The sequence below is a fragment of the Delphinapterus leucas genome, chromosome 11 (genome assembly GCF_059928025.1).
Source record: "Delphinapterus leucas isolate spDelLeu-1000000601 "Yukka" chromosome 11, BTC_Dleu_Yukka2, whole genome shotgun sequence".
Classification (NCBI taxonomy): Eukaryota; Metazoa; Chordata; class Mammalia; order Artiodactyla; family Monodontidae; genus Delphinapterus; species Delphinapterus leucas.
The window spans coordinates 78008398-78024551 of NC_143139.1; the positions used below are offsets into that span (position 1 = coordinate 78008398).

The following is a 16154-nucleotide window of genomic DNA, read 5'->3' on the forward strand; positions in this document are numbered from 1 at the left end:
TTCAGTCTTGATCTCAAAAGCTGAGCGGTAAAATATTCCTACATTTAATTCATACCTGTGGTAAAATGTTAATTACATACATGTTTGGCACTGGTTGATGAAGGGTGTATAGTATACAGGAAGTCCACTTGGTGTAGTAGAAAGTGAGAGTAAGCCTAACACCGGTTCAAATCCTTTTTCCTTCATACAGACACTGGGGAGAGTGAGAAGTAGAACACTGAAAAAGCCAACCTTAGTTTCCTCTTTGAAGAAGGGAATTAACAACTACCTCAAAAGAATGTGAGATATAGATTAGATTGTATATATATTGTGTCTAGCACATAGTAGGCATTCAACAAATGTAACTTCCTCCCAAATTATGAACAGCAAATATACGTACTGTATACAAAATTGCAGGCTACACACCAATGACCTCCCTTCCTCAATCACAGTCAAAATGAGAGATTAAGTAACTTCTATGGGGTGATGTGGGAGCAAGACGGTAAAATTACTTCTAAGAAAATATTCTTAATTTCAAATACCTACCCTGCAAACAGAATTGCCCACTAGGCAATTCTTATGTGAAGAATATCATGACAGAACAAATAGTTCTGTGAACAGTCTATATTTCGTACATTCACAGAACTGTTGAGTGAAAATTCATCACTGGGGCCAATAGATCTTCCTCCATTTAGGCACAAAAAGCTTTTGTGTACTGACCCCCCACTTTACAGCCACACCTCCAGAGATCACAAAACAATATCCTGGTTTTTTTTCTACCTCTCTGGCCACTCCTCTGTAGGAAGAATGTATTCCCTCCCTCCCTCCTCCTCCTCTCCTCTCCCCCTCTCCCCCTCTCTCCCTCTCTCCCTCTCTCCCTCTCTCACACACACACACACACACACACACACTATAGCCATTAAGCACTATTAAGGCCCAAGTAGTTTTCTTCTTACTATGCTTCCTCCTAAGGCAAAGTAACCTAGGCACACAAGTTCAATCTAAAGAGTAACTCCCAAATTTCCATGTCTGATACTTTTCTCTTTTTTCTGAGCTGCAGAAACATATATCCAACTACCTACTTGGGTGTCTCAGACTATTAATTGTCAAAGTTAGGCTCCATTCCTCAGGGGAAAAAATTTCAATGTCAAACCCCTCACCAACAGAATGTATTGTCTTTGTAGATGGGCCTGAGAATTAGACTTTTTATAAATACATTTTCAAACTTATTGTGGTTCTGAATGGGCACTGAGAACTAAAACCATCTGCACCCAGAGTTTACAGTCTACATTAGCATCACTATTCAGCTGTCTTCAACAACAAGACTTCACTATTCCAGGAAACTCTTGCCCAGGCAGATAAGAATTGCAAATAACTTCATTGTTCATTCCAGGAACTTCCCCAAAACCCCATATAAACCAACATCAGACTATTCAACTTTTCAATAAATAGCAGCAAATGATTGTTCACTTTCCAAAACTCTGAAAAAATCTCACCTTAAAACCCTTGCTTTGCTACGTCTATCAATCCTAAACTATTACATGATCCCTACTAATTCTAATCAAGCTCCTGCACTGAAATACCTGCATTAAAGATTCCAAATCCTCAGTAAATATCCCAACTTCACTCTCCCTCCTAACTTTGCTCTTCTTTTCACCCATACACGTGCCCCTCCTCTTCCCCCAGCAGATCCTACCAACTCAGGAAAGGTGGTGTTCTCCTTTACTACAATAAGCAATAAACTCACCATGTTATTTTGGGTAGTATTTTCTAGGAGCCAACATTCCACAGCACTATCAGATAGTTTCTCAAATGTCTTAAGATTCAGTTCAGCAATAATAGTTCATCACAAGTAGTGCAAGGAAACTATGAAACCTTTATAAGTTGTAAAAAATCAGCACCCTACGTTAGGCAACATCTGCTGACACTATTGCTTCCAGCTTCTTAATGAGTTAAAACAGCTAACTGGCCTACTAATTAAATTTCTAAATAATACCAAATAAAGAGATTACTAATATCAAAGGGGCCATAAAACCAGTGAGGAGTTCTAAGGAAGATGGAAGATAAATCAGAGGGGTTTAATAATCTAAACCGTAATCTTAGGAGAAACAGGATGGGGAAAAAACTAAATTAATATATGAATAATCCACAATGCTAATAATCTAGAAGAAAAAATACTGCTAAATATACTACAGTATAACAGTGAAAACAAACTTTAAAGGAGTCTTCACTACTTTAAAATTATTTTTAAACTATGATTTCGAATTAAGATACAATGAAATGCTTAATACATTTTCTAGAAAGTTGAAACTTCATATCCACCAAAAGTAAATGTATAAACATTTCTTCTACTATAAATCATTTAAGGTACGTATAAGACCACAGGCATGCTTACACAGGAGTAATTTGAAAGAAAAGGTTAAGCATTTAAAATGCCTCAATGATTGGGAGGAACTGAAGAATTCAAATTTTAAGATCTAAGTGTAAAAAAGGAAACCACAAGTACTGGAAGAAAATTTCGATGAATTCCTTTATAATCTTGGAGTGGTGAAGACTTTTCCAACTACATTTCAAAATCCAGAAACATTAAAAAAATTACCATATAAAAAAGGAAAAAACTTGTGTGAAAAAATATCAAAGAATCTAAACATATATTTGCAACCCATGTCACAAATAAAGGGCTCATCTCCCTATAGAGAAATCCTAAAATCGAGAAAAAAAGGCCAGCAACCAAATAGAAAAATAAAGAACATGAGAGTTCACAGAAAGGGAAAATAAGTAAAATGCCCATTAAACATATAAAAAAAAATACTCAATGTCATTCATAATGAGAGAAACACAATAGTCTGAGTTACACCAGTTCTCATCTATCAAACTGACAAAATTCCAGAAGTTTGACAACACATTCAGCTGGTGAGGCTATAAGAAAACAAGCCTCTCATACATTCAGGTAGTAGTAAAAAAAGGTAATTTGGCTATAACTAACAGAATTACAGAAGCACCTATCTTTTTTTTTAAATAAATGTTTTATTTTATAATAGTTTTAGATTTACAGAAAAATTTCAAAGACAGTACAGTTTCCCTACACCACACACCTAGTTTCTGCTATTAAGATCTTTTATTAGTATGGTACATTTGTCACAATTATTGAACGAAAACTGATATATTTAACTAAAGTCATTCCTTTAGATTTCATTAGTTTTTATCTAATGTCCTTTTTCTGTTCCAGGATCCCATGGAGTATACCACATTACAGTATAATCATCTTCTCAGGCTCCTTTTGGCTGTGAGTTTCTCAGACTTTCCCTGTTTTAGATGACCTTGACAGTTTTGAAGAGTACTGTTCAGCTGTTTTGTAGAATATCCCTCAACTGAGATTTGTCTGATGTTTTTCTCATGATTAGACTGGGGTTATAATTTTGGGGGAGGAAGACCATAGAGGTGAAGTGCTATTCTCATCACATCATACTATTGACGTAATTTATGATTGCTGAAGTTAACTCTCTCAGTCTGTTGGGCCTGCTATAACAAAATACCTTAGACTAGGTGGCTTATAAACGACAGAAATTTATTTCTCACAGTTCTATAGGCTGGGAAGTCCAAGATCAAGGCCACTGCAGATTCAGTACTTGGTGAGAGCCCACTTTCTAGTTCACAGACTGCCTTCTCACTGTGTCCTCACACAGCAGAAGGGGAAAGGGATCTCTCTTAGGTCTATTCATGAGGGCTCCACCTTCATGGCATAAGAATCTCCCAAAGGTCCCACCTCCAAATACCACTACACTGGGGATTAAGTTTCAACATATGAATTTTAGGGAAATCCTTGTTCTTGGAATCTAAATCACGCATTTGCTTATGCAAATGTTATATGTATATGTTGTTCATTTGGCAAAGTAATAGCAAAAGAATAGGTAACAACCCAAAGATCCACACAGGACTGAGTGATCATATATCCAACAGAAGTACTACAACTATTAAAAATAAAGGAAGATCTTTAGATATGGAAAAACCTCCAAAATAAAATACATTTACGTACATTTGCAAAAAGACACACTGGAAATTTAGATTATGGTCTATTTTCTACATTATTTTATGTTCTTATATTTGAAAGGTAATTTTTAAAACATAATAATTGAGATCATTAAGACACTGATAAGAAACTAAAGTAATTAAACAAGAAGGGCATTAGACTGAGGTGGCAGTAAACAAACCAAAACCTAAGCTACATTCAATACACTTGAATCTGAAGAAATGATACTTAAGAACCAGCAATCACAACCAACCAACTAGGCTTTCCTAAATAAGGTAACCGCTTAAGCTATAGCCAATCAAATAACTTCCTTACTTCGCTTCCACGCCTTCTCTATGAAAACCTCCACCCTAGCTCCTGTTGGTGGAGCACTCCTAACCACCTTTGGCTTGGCTCTGCCTGATTCAAATCAATGTATGCTCAAATAAAGTTGAAAATTTTAATGTGCCTCAGTTTACCTTTTAACAAAACAAACTAAAAAAGCAAGACAAAAACATTCATTAAAGGGAAAAGTAAATAAGTGGAACAGAAGACTTTTATACATCAACTTAAGAAAACTTCCCCCCAAACATGATTAAACTAGCAAATCCAAAATAGAATAGAAAGGGAGAAAAAATAAGATGGAATGATGAAAGTTTTAATCATTTTGCCTTTACTTTAAATTTAAATCCTAGAACAATGACTCTAAAACTCAAGAATTACTTGGAACGTTTTAAAAAAACCCAAACCCAGAGTATCCAATTCAGTTGCTCTGGGACAGAGCTTGAGATTTTACACACACACACACACACACACACACACACACACACACACACACTCTCTCTCTCTCTCTCACACAGGCTTTCTTTCTTTTTTTTTTTTTTTAAATCAACAAGAGTGCTTCTGAAGCTCAGGTTAAGGCCGCTGACCTATAAGAACATAAGATAATAAACAAAAACATAATAATAAACAGTAAACATCTAAGCAGATTTTATGACAAAGGGAAAAACCAAACCAGTTTCTTCTCTTGATGGATAAGTTGTATTACCTGTTATTCTATTTTGACTTCAGAAAAGCTGAGTCACATACAAAAGTCATTAAGAAGGAAAGCAAATATTGCCTAGACTGTTAAGATGTCAAAGAAATGGTATAGCACACGCGTGAAGAAGGGAAACAGAGCAAACGGTTACACGAAAAATTTGGCTGGCCCTAAGGAAAAGCTTATCAATGTGTTCATAAGGAAGATTACGACAGTTCTATCCCTAATGATCATTAGATAAGAAACAACAATGAATATCCTAAATTATTTAGTCCACTAGTCTATACTATTCCCTTCCTGCCAATATACCTAAAGGGTACAACATACACCCATTAGTAACACTAACTCACTAACACACTGATTCTCAAATTTGGTGGGAGAGGCATATTAGAAAATCCAGGAGGTATGTACGGTTTAAAAAGCCAGAGATGATTTTGATTCAATTGTCCTTGTGAACCACTTATTTAGACATTCATCAACCTGAAGGAATGGATCTGCAAAACAATTCTAGTACCATAACCAAGTTTTTCCCGCTATAATACAGAGTGATAAAAATAACTGCTAACTGTGAGTGCTCACTAGGTGCAAGGTACTTTGCAAAGTGCTTTATACATATCATTTAATTTCTACAGCCCTATGAAGTAGGTTCTGTCATTCCCAATTTTATAGAAGAAACTGACCCTTAAGAGTTTAAGTAACTAGCTCAAGATCACATAGTTATCAGTTATTACTTGGGGAAGCATTATTATCTGATTTCTCAAATAAATCTGATTTCTCAAATGAATCTAGTTTTTAATCACACACTTACTATATCAGAGACATAATTTAAAACTCAATTTTACTGATAAAAACCTAAATAAAATGTCTTTAATTTTAAAAGTAGACCATAAAGCAGTTTTTATTTAATTACAGTAATTCCAATGAAAACATCTCCTGGTCAACTGTATACATAACTATCAGGGTAACAGGAATGACATTAAATGCAGTTCTGGAGTGCAATTCTGTATTTTATTTTAATGAATTTAAGTCTAGTACTATACAGTTAAACAGGTGGATTTCATTAAGGATGAAATTTTATCCAAATCTTACTCTTGATACTGACCAATGTTTTTAGACCTTTAGAAATAGATATTTTATTTACATATATTGTAATTTTAGATTCTAATTTGTCTAAAAGATGACAATCTTTGAAGATTACAGCCCTTTTCTCTCCATTTTCACTAACAAGTTAGTACAGCTCACGTGTAGTTAAAAAGGCCCAGTGATACCAAATTATTGCCCCTCCAAATTGGCCTACCAACTGCATCCAAATTACTCTCATACAAACACAGCCTACATGGCCTACATGTAGCACCAACACTCAAAACTTTTAATGGCTTTTTATTTTCTACTATATCAAAATTAATTCTTGACCCTTTCTAGGTCATAACTAATCTGACCCTAACTTACTAATTCAGTGTTGTTTCTCCTAATTCCATCACTTCACTCACTCAATTAAATAATACATAATATGGGGGAAATACCAAAATTTAAAAAGCATGGCCCCTCTGTAGCACAAAGCCAGACAAAAGGGTAGATGATTTGTAAATAATTAATTACAATACAATACAATGTATTAAGTACTATAGTAGACATAAATGCTATAGCAGAATCACCATAACTCTGCCAGAATGGATCAAAGAAGACTTCAGAGGAAGTGACATTTGTCCTCAAAAATGAGAATTTCTCTCCAACTGTCACAGCACTGTAATATCAACACACCAGTTTCCTCATCTTTGTATTCTAGCACTGACCACAGTGATGGTATAGAGGAGACATGCACTTCAGACATGGATGCACAGATGGATGGATGGATGGAAGGAAAAAAGAACAGAGGGATAAAAAGACAGACACAAACCATCAACAGATGAATGAATAAAGAAGATGTGGTATATATATACAATGGAATATTACTCAACCATAAAGAAAGAATGAAATATTGCCATTTGCGGCAACATGGATGGACCTAGAGATTATCACACTGAGTGAAGTCAGTCAAAGAAAAGACCAATATTCTTTTGTAGTACTCATGTGTGGAATCTAAAAAATAATACAAATCAATTTATTTATAAAACAGAAGCAGATTCAGACATAAAAAACAAACTTATGGTTACCAAAGAGGAAAGGGGGGGTAGATAAATTAGGAGTATGGGATTAACAGATACACACTACTATATATAAAAGAGATAAACAACAAGGATTTACTGTATAGCACAGGGAACTATATTCAATATCTTGTAATAACCTATAATGGAAAAGAATCTTAAAAAGTATATATATAATTGAATCACTACACTGTACACCTGAAACTAACACAATATTGTAAATCAGCTATACTTTAAAAAAAAAGACATATATAAAGTAAGAATGAATAACTGTTAGATTAAAATAGGGTAAAATTGGAAGTAGTAATTCAGATGAGGCATTCCAAAATCCTGACGTGTGAAAGTGGCAACAGAAAAAGATAAATCTAAAAGATGTTTAGGAAATAAAATTAACAAGATTGGGTGTGACTGACTGGACTAGAGGGAGAAGAGCATACAGAAAAACATAAGAAGCTACCAAAGGTTTTGGCTTAAGTGACTAGGCTGATGGTGGCGCATTCACTGTGGCTGGGAATAGAGGTGGGGGGTAATAAAAGAGTTCAGCTCTGGTAAGGGAGTGCCAAGAGGCAATAGTATCTGGGAGACAGCTAGAAAAGAACTAAGAAAAAGAGGTCTGGATTAGAAATAAAGATATGGAGATCATCAGCATATAGGTGATAAGAACAAAGCACTAAATACAGATGAGAATGCCCAAGGATCATGTAAAACATGAGAAGAGGGGCCAAGGACAGAACATTCCACACAACCAATGTTGCCATTATTTCTACCCATTAAAGTATATTTTTATAACGTACAATGACTAACACAATGCTGAGGACATGACAAATGCTTTAAAAGTACTTACTGATTACATCTCTGAATTAACTGAAAAATCATATTTATTAAGTATAATAAAGCCATAGGTAAAAAAATCATTTCTTAAAAATAATTCAGTAAGATGGGCTCAAGGGACTAACGTCTGCTTAAGGAATCCAAAACTTACTTCAAAAATCAACAAAAAGCTTCCTTCTCACCAGAAATAGCAATACAAATCAGTAATTAAAATATTAAAACCTGGAAGTATGTTATACTTCAAAAGTTTATTTTATAAAATACTTAAAAATATGTATTAATTAATTTAAAGGATAATGCCTCTAAATTTGGAGTAAGAGCTTCAGTGTTGTTACCTGATAATTTTTCACAAGTATTAATACCAATTTTAACCAACTTTTGTTTATATCATTTAACATTAACACACACTAGTAACAAATATTAACCATCAACTGTAAAAATAGCAGGATTAAATATATGATAAGACCAAAGTGAGTTAGTAACGAATATAGTGAAAGAAAAATTATTCTTGGGTCCTCTTCCCATTGTTTACAAATATGCATACAAAATTTAGAGTATTCTTGAAAGTATTTACACTAACAAGAATGTGCTATTAGGGCTTCCCTGGTGGCACAGTAGTTGGGAATCCGCCTGCCAATGCAAGGGACACGAGTTCCAGCCCTGGTCCGGGAGGATCCCACATGCCGCGGAGCGATTAGGCCTGTGCGCCACAACTGCTGGTCCTGTGCTCTAGAGCCCGCGAGCCACAACTACTGAGCCCGTGCTCCACAAGAGAGGCCACCGCAATGAGAGGCCAGTGCACTGTGGCGAGGGGTGACCCCCGCTCGCTGAAACTAGAGAAAGCCCGTGCTCAGCGAGGACCCAACGCAGGACCCAACGCAGTCAAAAATAAAATAAAATAAAATAAATTTATTTTTTAAATGTGCTATTAAAAAGAGATTTTGTTAACCTTTTAAACTCTTACCACAAACGAAAGAAAGCAAACCTTCTTTCACTGTTTTTCACTTTAATGGACTACTCTTAGATCAAGTCAATAACATGTTCTGTTTTTTAAATCTGAATAAGAGATAATAACAATGCTAATATGCAATTTATATAAGGATCAGTTTTTAATATAAAAAATGACAAAAATGTACAATTTGGTCTGGTATTTCCATTTTTCAGTGGTACATAGCCACATATGAAGTGTGCAACTTCAAAGATCAAAATTACACTTTAGTTAATTAAAATATGCAATACCAAACCAAAAAACCAGTAAGTACTTATACCTGTATAAATATAGACATAGATTTTATCTACCTTAAGGCAAATTTTTCCCCAATACTGAAGCAATCTACACAGTATGTAGCTGGCGCTATCTTCCCTTTTATGACACATGCTCAAATAATGTGAACTAATTTTAACACATTAAAAAAATCAAAATAAAGACAATTTTCGCTTACCCCGATATGTCATGGATTTATAAATCTACCTCCTTAAATACAGTATTCAATATCATGTTACTGCAGAATGTCATGTATTTATAAATCTACTCCTTAAATACCATATTCAATATTATATGTTACTGCAGAACATAACGTTATTTATAGTAGGCACCCTGCCTGTTAGATTTATGCATAGACGTCTACTGATTTTCCAAGCTGGCCAAAAGAGAGAGGAAAACAGGCTAGGAAAGGTAAGCGACACTCAAGTACATTCAATACATTTTTCTGGTCCTTGGCAATTCCTCTTTTCAGGTCAAATATTTTGAGATATCAAAGTAACTGACAACGGGAAGGGACAGTTAGTTAGGGAGTCTAGGATTGACATTTACACACTGCTATATTTAAAAAGGATAACCAAGAAGGACCTACTGTATAGCACAGGGAACTCTGCTCAGTGTTATGTGGCAGCCAGGATGGGAGCGGAGTCTGGGGGAGAATGGATACATGTATATATATGGCTGAGTCCCTTTGCTGTGCACCTGAAACTATCACAACATTGTTAATTGGCTATACTCCAATACAAAATAAAAAGTTGAAAAAGAAAAAAAAAAAGCCTGGGAGCAAAATAATGACAAAGAATTCACTGGTGACAGTAAGACTTTTTGGCTCATAGACATTTTTTTAAAAAGTCAGTCTAATAGGTCCTCTCATCACCAGTCAAAGAAATTGCCAACACTGTAGGCTGAACACAAGTTATACCAGGTTTTCTATTGTAGGCAGTTTTTTACCTGACAAATACTATATGAAGTACATATAAAAATGCCATAAACCTACTGTTTATCTTCATCATTTCAAATGCAAAATGCCACAATCAGTTTACAAAATGCATTTAAAATAATTTTTCTATTTAAAAGTTTAAGCAAAAATTACACATTCAAAGAACTCAAAACTATTTTTCCTTCACATGTATGAAAGGGGGCAACTTTTGAAATAGATAAAGTACTCTAACATATAATGTCTCTCTTCTACAATACAGCAATACATTCATTGTAATTACACATCGTGGAAGTATAAAAGCTATATAAATGAATGCCATGACATGATGCTATTATTTTTATTAAGACTAGAGAACAGTAATAAAGATTCAAAATGTAATGCCCTATAAATATTCAGTATTATTAGACAATAACAAAGAAAATACCACCGCAAAAATTTTGTGTTCATAGAAAATTTTTTTATATTAAGGATCATCATTTTCACTTTTGAATATCCATCTCAGAAGCCATTATAGTTCCATTGTTCACAATAAAATATTTGCAGTTTTTTAGTTAGTACTATTTCACCAATAAAGGAAAAGGAGAAAAATATTACTGAAAATAAGGGAAAAAACAAAAGCCTTGATAGAGTAAATTATTTTATATGCCATCTCTTTCCACCATAATCGTAGGACTAAACAAGTAACTGAAAGCTAAATATATCAACATTTATATACTTTAAAATCTTATTCAACACAGCTATTTTGTATTACAGAAAAGATAAAATTTAATTTTTCTATTTTAGTAAAACCAATGACTTATTAGAACAAGATTGCTGGTGTACAAAGCTACCACACTGGATCGCTACCATACACTGAATTAATTAATTAATTAGAATTAATTATTCTAATTTCATCTTTCCTTACTATGTATCTCTTTTTTCCTTCAGGTAACCAGAGTACATTTCACAAGCTGCACTATTTCAAATACCTCACACTAAAAGTGACTTTAATGGGCCTGAATCCGAGGATGAGAATAAATTACACATTTTATAAAGCTTCTTTAAGTAACAGGCAAATTAGGATATTAACAAGACTTTAATTCTTTTTTTTCTTTTAAACAAGACTTTAATTCTTCACATACTCTTTTTACTGATTGTAAAAGTAATGTGAAATTTTGAAAAATAAAGAAATGTATTTTTATTCATCCATAAGTCTCACCACCCAGAAATCTTTTGTTAACTTTTTGGTAGGTTTCCTTCTAGTGAGAATAAAACTTCAGGTATCTAATTAGACACTAATTAATATGTAGTGGAAAAAAAATCAGTGTATCCTCAATATGACCTTTCAATAAATAAATAAAACATCGATTATTTATGGTATGACCTGTTAATTTCACAAAGAATTGAGGGAGTCCCTCAATTCAGAGACTGGTCCCTAAACTGAAATCCCTTTCACAATTTTTATAGTGTCAACATTTTAATGGCAATAAGCAGCAAGACATGACTGTTCTTACAATGACATCAACAGTAATGTCCCAAACATCAAACAGGCTTTACTTTTCTCTCCACTCATATTCCAATATGTTTTTATTTTCGCTGTTAAAAAATCAATAATAAATTATATTTGCACAGTAATTTTAAAACAGCTTAAATTCAATGACCAAGTTATTTTCTTTGAAGCCCAGCACTCAAACTTTTAGTGCTCCTGACCTATGAGATAACTTACCAAAAAGGTTATCACTTTTAATTCCAACAATCTCGCTCATAAAGACAAAAAAAAGAATATTCCTTAAATATAGCCACATTTTTTTCTTTTGTTCCAACCCGTTGTTTATGGAAGTATGCAGGTGCTAGGATTACAAAGACTGAAATGACTTCATCAACAAAGCAACATCTCAACATTAAATAAACCAACTACTTAATCTCATAAAAGAACTGAACAAAATCAATAATATTAATGCTAGCAAATTTTTTTCTTAAAATGTGGCTGAACCTTATTTCCAGCTTCAAGGAAGGCTTTCCTTTACTCAAGGCATCAAAGATCTTAAATCCCATTCATTTTCCTCTGTCCAATAGTCAAAAAAATAAGTCTAAAATACAGTAACTCAGATTTGTTACTCTATACGCAAGCGCCTTTTAAAAGAAATCCTTCAACAAAGCCTCGAGAAAGAATCAGCAAAGTTGGAGGAAAGAATTGTCTAAGTCAAGCATTTCCTGATAAGTGACAGAAGGTCTAGCGGCTGCCAGGGATACACTTTGCTGACCCTAGGAATAGTCAAAACTCAAAACAAAATTTGCCACTTTTTTATCTAAAAAGTTAATTTGGTTAATAAGAGCTGATAATCCATGACCAACGACGTGTCTCTGGTGGACACATTAATATAAAGAAGGAGCGCCAGGGATTTCAGCTAAGTGCTTTTGCCATTTTTGCAGAAGAAAAGCTAATTGTTAATGGCCATGTGACATTATAAGATCCCAGAAAGGAAAGGGTGGGAGGAAGAGAAAGGAGTTCAAGGCAGTTCAGGGTCAGAACAAGCTCAGACATCCTGTCATTAGCAAACGTTCCCCAAGCTGAAGGCAAAATACTGCTTACCCAAAAAGGAGTGGTGAGAGGTACGGGGAGAACGAGGGGAAAACCACAGGAGAGTCAGTGTGGCAGGGAGGGGGTGATGGGAGGGAGCGAATCTGGAGCTATCCAGCTGAACTGCGGAGCAAAACCATCAGGCACAAAAACGCTGAGAAAAGCCACTGTGACGGAGACGACAATACTTGGCAGCCCCCCCCCCCGCCCCATGTGCCCCTCCCCATCGGTTCTTTGGGTTTCCCACATTCCCTCCACCTCTGCTCTGACCCACACTCAGGGGTGTGACTCGCCAGCGGGAGGCTGCCCTGATCTTTGTCTCGGCCGGCTCCTCACGCGAGGGCCCCTCCTCCTCCCGCTCCCCACCCACGCACACCCCCGGCGTCTCCAAGGAGCTGGAAACGCGGTGGCCACCGCCGCTTCCTCTCCCACCTCTGGCGGACCTGCGCCCCTTCCTTCCCCTCGGAGTTGCGCAGCCCGCCCTCGCAGCTCCACCCCCGCCGAGGGGACCTTTGTGTCTCGGAGGACTTTCTGCCTCCTCCCCTCCTCGGCCTCGCGGGGAGACCGGCCTCCCCCGGAGACCAAAGCGGCAGCAAGCGCGGAGGCGGCTGCGGCGGCGGCTGGAGGCGCCTCTCGCGAAGGAGCCCAAGCGTCAGACACACACCCCACCCCACGCCCGGAAATGCCCGGGCGACCGGGGTCCGAAGTGGACCCGAGGGGCGACAAACACAAGCGAGCCCCTGCGCCGCGCCGTCCTCCTCAACCTCCCGGCCGGGCCTGAGCCGCCCGCCCCGGCCCCCAGTCCCAAGCACCCTCCGGCCGCTCTCAGCCCAGGGTCGGCGGGGCAGCAGGGAAAGCCCCGAGCGGCCGCCAGCCGCCAACTCACCAACAAGTGCGGGGACCGCGTCCCGAGAGCTGGCGAGGCGAGGCGCACAAGGAAAGCGGCTCCTGCGACGCCCGCGGCGACCGGATGCAGGTCCGGGTCCCAGCGACGGACAGACCCGAGGCGCCTCCGAGGCGCAGGCCTCCGCCGCCGTAGCAGCCTTCCAGCTCACGCCGACGGTCCGAGCCTCCGGGAGGGGCCGCGGGTCCCTCACGCGTTGTCAAGCCCCCCGGACAACATGGCTCCCGGGCTGCCGAGCCGCGCAGGCGGCCCACTAATCCCCTTGGAGGAGCCGCAGCGGGAGTGAGGCGCCGACGCCCGGTTGCGGCGGCCCGGCCGGACACGGGCTCCTTCTTCTCTGGGGCCGGGCCGTGCGAAGCTGAGGAGACGCTCGCTGCGTATGCGTCGCTTTTTCACTCGGCGGCTGCGGACTGACGCCTCCGCCTGTTCCCCCGGGGAGAGCGAGCGAGAGAGAAAAAACACTTTTATTGAAATGATCCAACCAGCGGCGGCAGAGAAAGGCGACCGGCCGCGGCAGCTTCCCCCACCCCCTCTTGAGCAGCTCGCCGCAGGCAGCGCGACCCCTGCCGGCGGCGGCGGCGGGGGGGGGCGGGGAAGGGGCGGGGCCTAGAGGGCGGGGCGGGGTATCCCCGGGAAACCCCCACCCCGAGATGTAGGGCCTTAGTCTCCAGTGCCCGGCTTCTGGAGTGGCTGGAGGGCGGTGGGAGAGGTGAAGAGACCCCCGCAAGGGTGAGAAGGTTAGGCAGTGCCTGTCTACGGCGACTGGGGTTGAAATTATCTGAACAGTACAGCCCCTTCATCTTCCACCCCCCGACAAAACAAAAACTGTTGCTTAAATTATCCAAGTAATTATGTAATTTAGATACCATTGCCGCAGCTCTCTACTGGTTCTCTAGAAAGTTGATGTCAAAGGGCCCACACTTGAGCTTGATTGCTGCAAGTTTTCTCCTTTATTGTGGGTGGCTGGGTGGGTACCAGGGCAGTATTCACTCATACAGGCATTTATTCATTTAAACCACAAACTTCTTTATATTATGTTCTTGACAATATACTAAGTCCTCAGAGGACGGAGAGTCTCCCTGGGATGAAAAATACTCCATAAGCAATTGTAATAAAAATCTGAGCTTTATGTGAAGGGAAATAGAAGGTGCTATGAGAACAGAAAGGAACTTCTGTTGCAGAGTTGGTTAGGTTTTGTTTTCTTGGAGGAGGGGGGCCGCCCGAGAGGTTGGCCCAGTTTCTGTCAATGTTTTTACTTTCTTCTATCCCAGAGGCTAAAGGCTAGTTCAGGAATGAACAGTGGAGTGAAAGTGAAGACAAACTGAAGTAATACTGACCCACTTTTTTCCACTAAAAAGGATAAAAGCATAAAGTAAACACAAACATAAACCCCTAGAGGGAGATAATGCGAGGACCAAAAAAAAAGAGAATGGAGACCGGATGAAGACAACCTAAACAAGAAAGAAAAAAAAATTAAAACCACATAAAAGGCCTGGTGAAGTGAGATATGCATATTTTTCCATTGTAATACCTGGAAATAGACAATACATTTTTTATGTAATTTCAAATCACATTATGTCCTAAGGACTTCTGACAATTATCTTCTTGGATTCCTGGGTGAATCCTTTCCTCCTATAAATAATACCTGATGACTTCTCTTATTTTCTTGCACAAAATTGAATGTATCTACTGTAATATTCAACAATCATACAATCAATCAGACTTCTCCCATACCTCTAAAATTACCAGAATCCGTAAGTTAGGAATATTTATGCTCTACACATATTTAACACTTGCTTATCATACAAGAACACAAATATATAACAAGCTCTCCTTTAAAATAAAAAACAAAAAACACTGTAATTGATGCTTTTTAGATTTGTCCAATTCAAAGCACTTTGTAATATGGCAAGAAGTAGCATCATTCAGAGATCTTTTAAAGTTGGAAAGACAGAAAAGTTGATATTTTTATAAGAGCTACTTATATGCCAAGTATTTTTCACATACTTGTCTTATTTTAAAAGATAATTGTATGTCTTTTTTTGGACCCTTAGTAAATGTTAAAAATCATAATAAAAGTGAGTTTACAAAATAGCATCCTGAGTTTCACATTAATAATTCCCCCTTCTATCATTATATTGGAAATACTCCATTGGAAATCAAAAGATTGTTCTAATTGCCTCATCTGAAGCTGCTAAAGAGCACCTTTTCCTCTTCCTACATCTTTTATTACAATAATAAATACTTCATAATTAGAACTTAGATGATGATTGTATCGATCTATTTATTCTTTCCATCAAAAAAATATTTACTGAGTGCTCCTGATGTGCCAAGCATCGTTCTAGGCACTGAAGATACAGAATTGGGCAAGACCGACAAGGTATAGCCCTCATGGAACTGTTTGCTAGTGGTAGAAAAAAGCAATAAACATGTAACTCACTTAAGGAATTCATAAGATAACTCATAATCATGAGAAATCTAATGAAG

General features: G+C 37.9%; 1 protein-coding gene across 7 annotated transcripts in view; it reads right to left on the reverse strand.

Moving 5' to 3' along the window:
- Nucleotides 1–13758, reverse strand: part of CDK17 (cyclin dependent kinase 17) — a 125163-nt gene extending 111405 nt beyond the window's left edge. For 3 of the 7 annotated variants that reach the window (XR_016395029.1, XR_016395030.1, XM_089921148.1), the window contains exon 1: nucleotides 12776–12901. The gene's annotated coding sequence lies outside the window, so the exon portion shown is untranslated. Of the gene's footprint in view, nucleotides 1–12775; nucleotides 12902–13649 lie in introns of those variants that run through there. The other 4 variants (XM_022562416.3, XM_089921151.1, XM_089921152.1 and 1 more) reach the window with 4 other exon arrangements.
- Between the last annotated feature and the right edge of the window lie 2396 nt (nucleotides 13759–16154).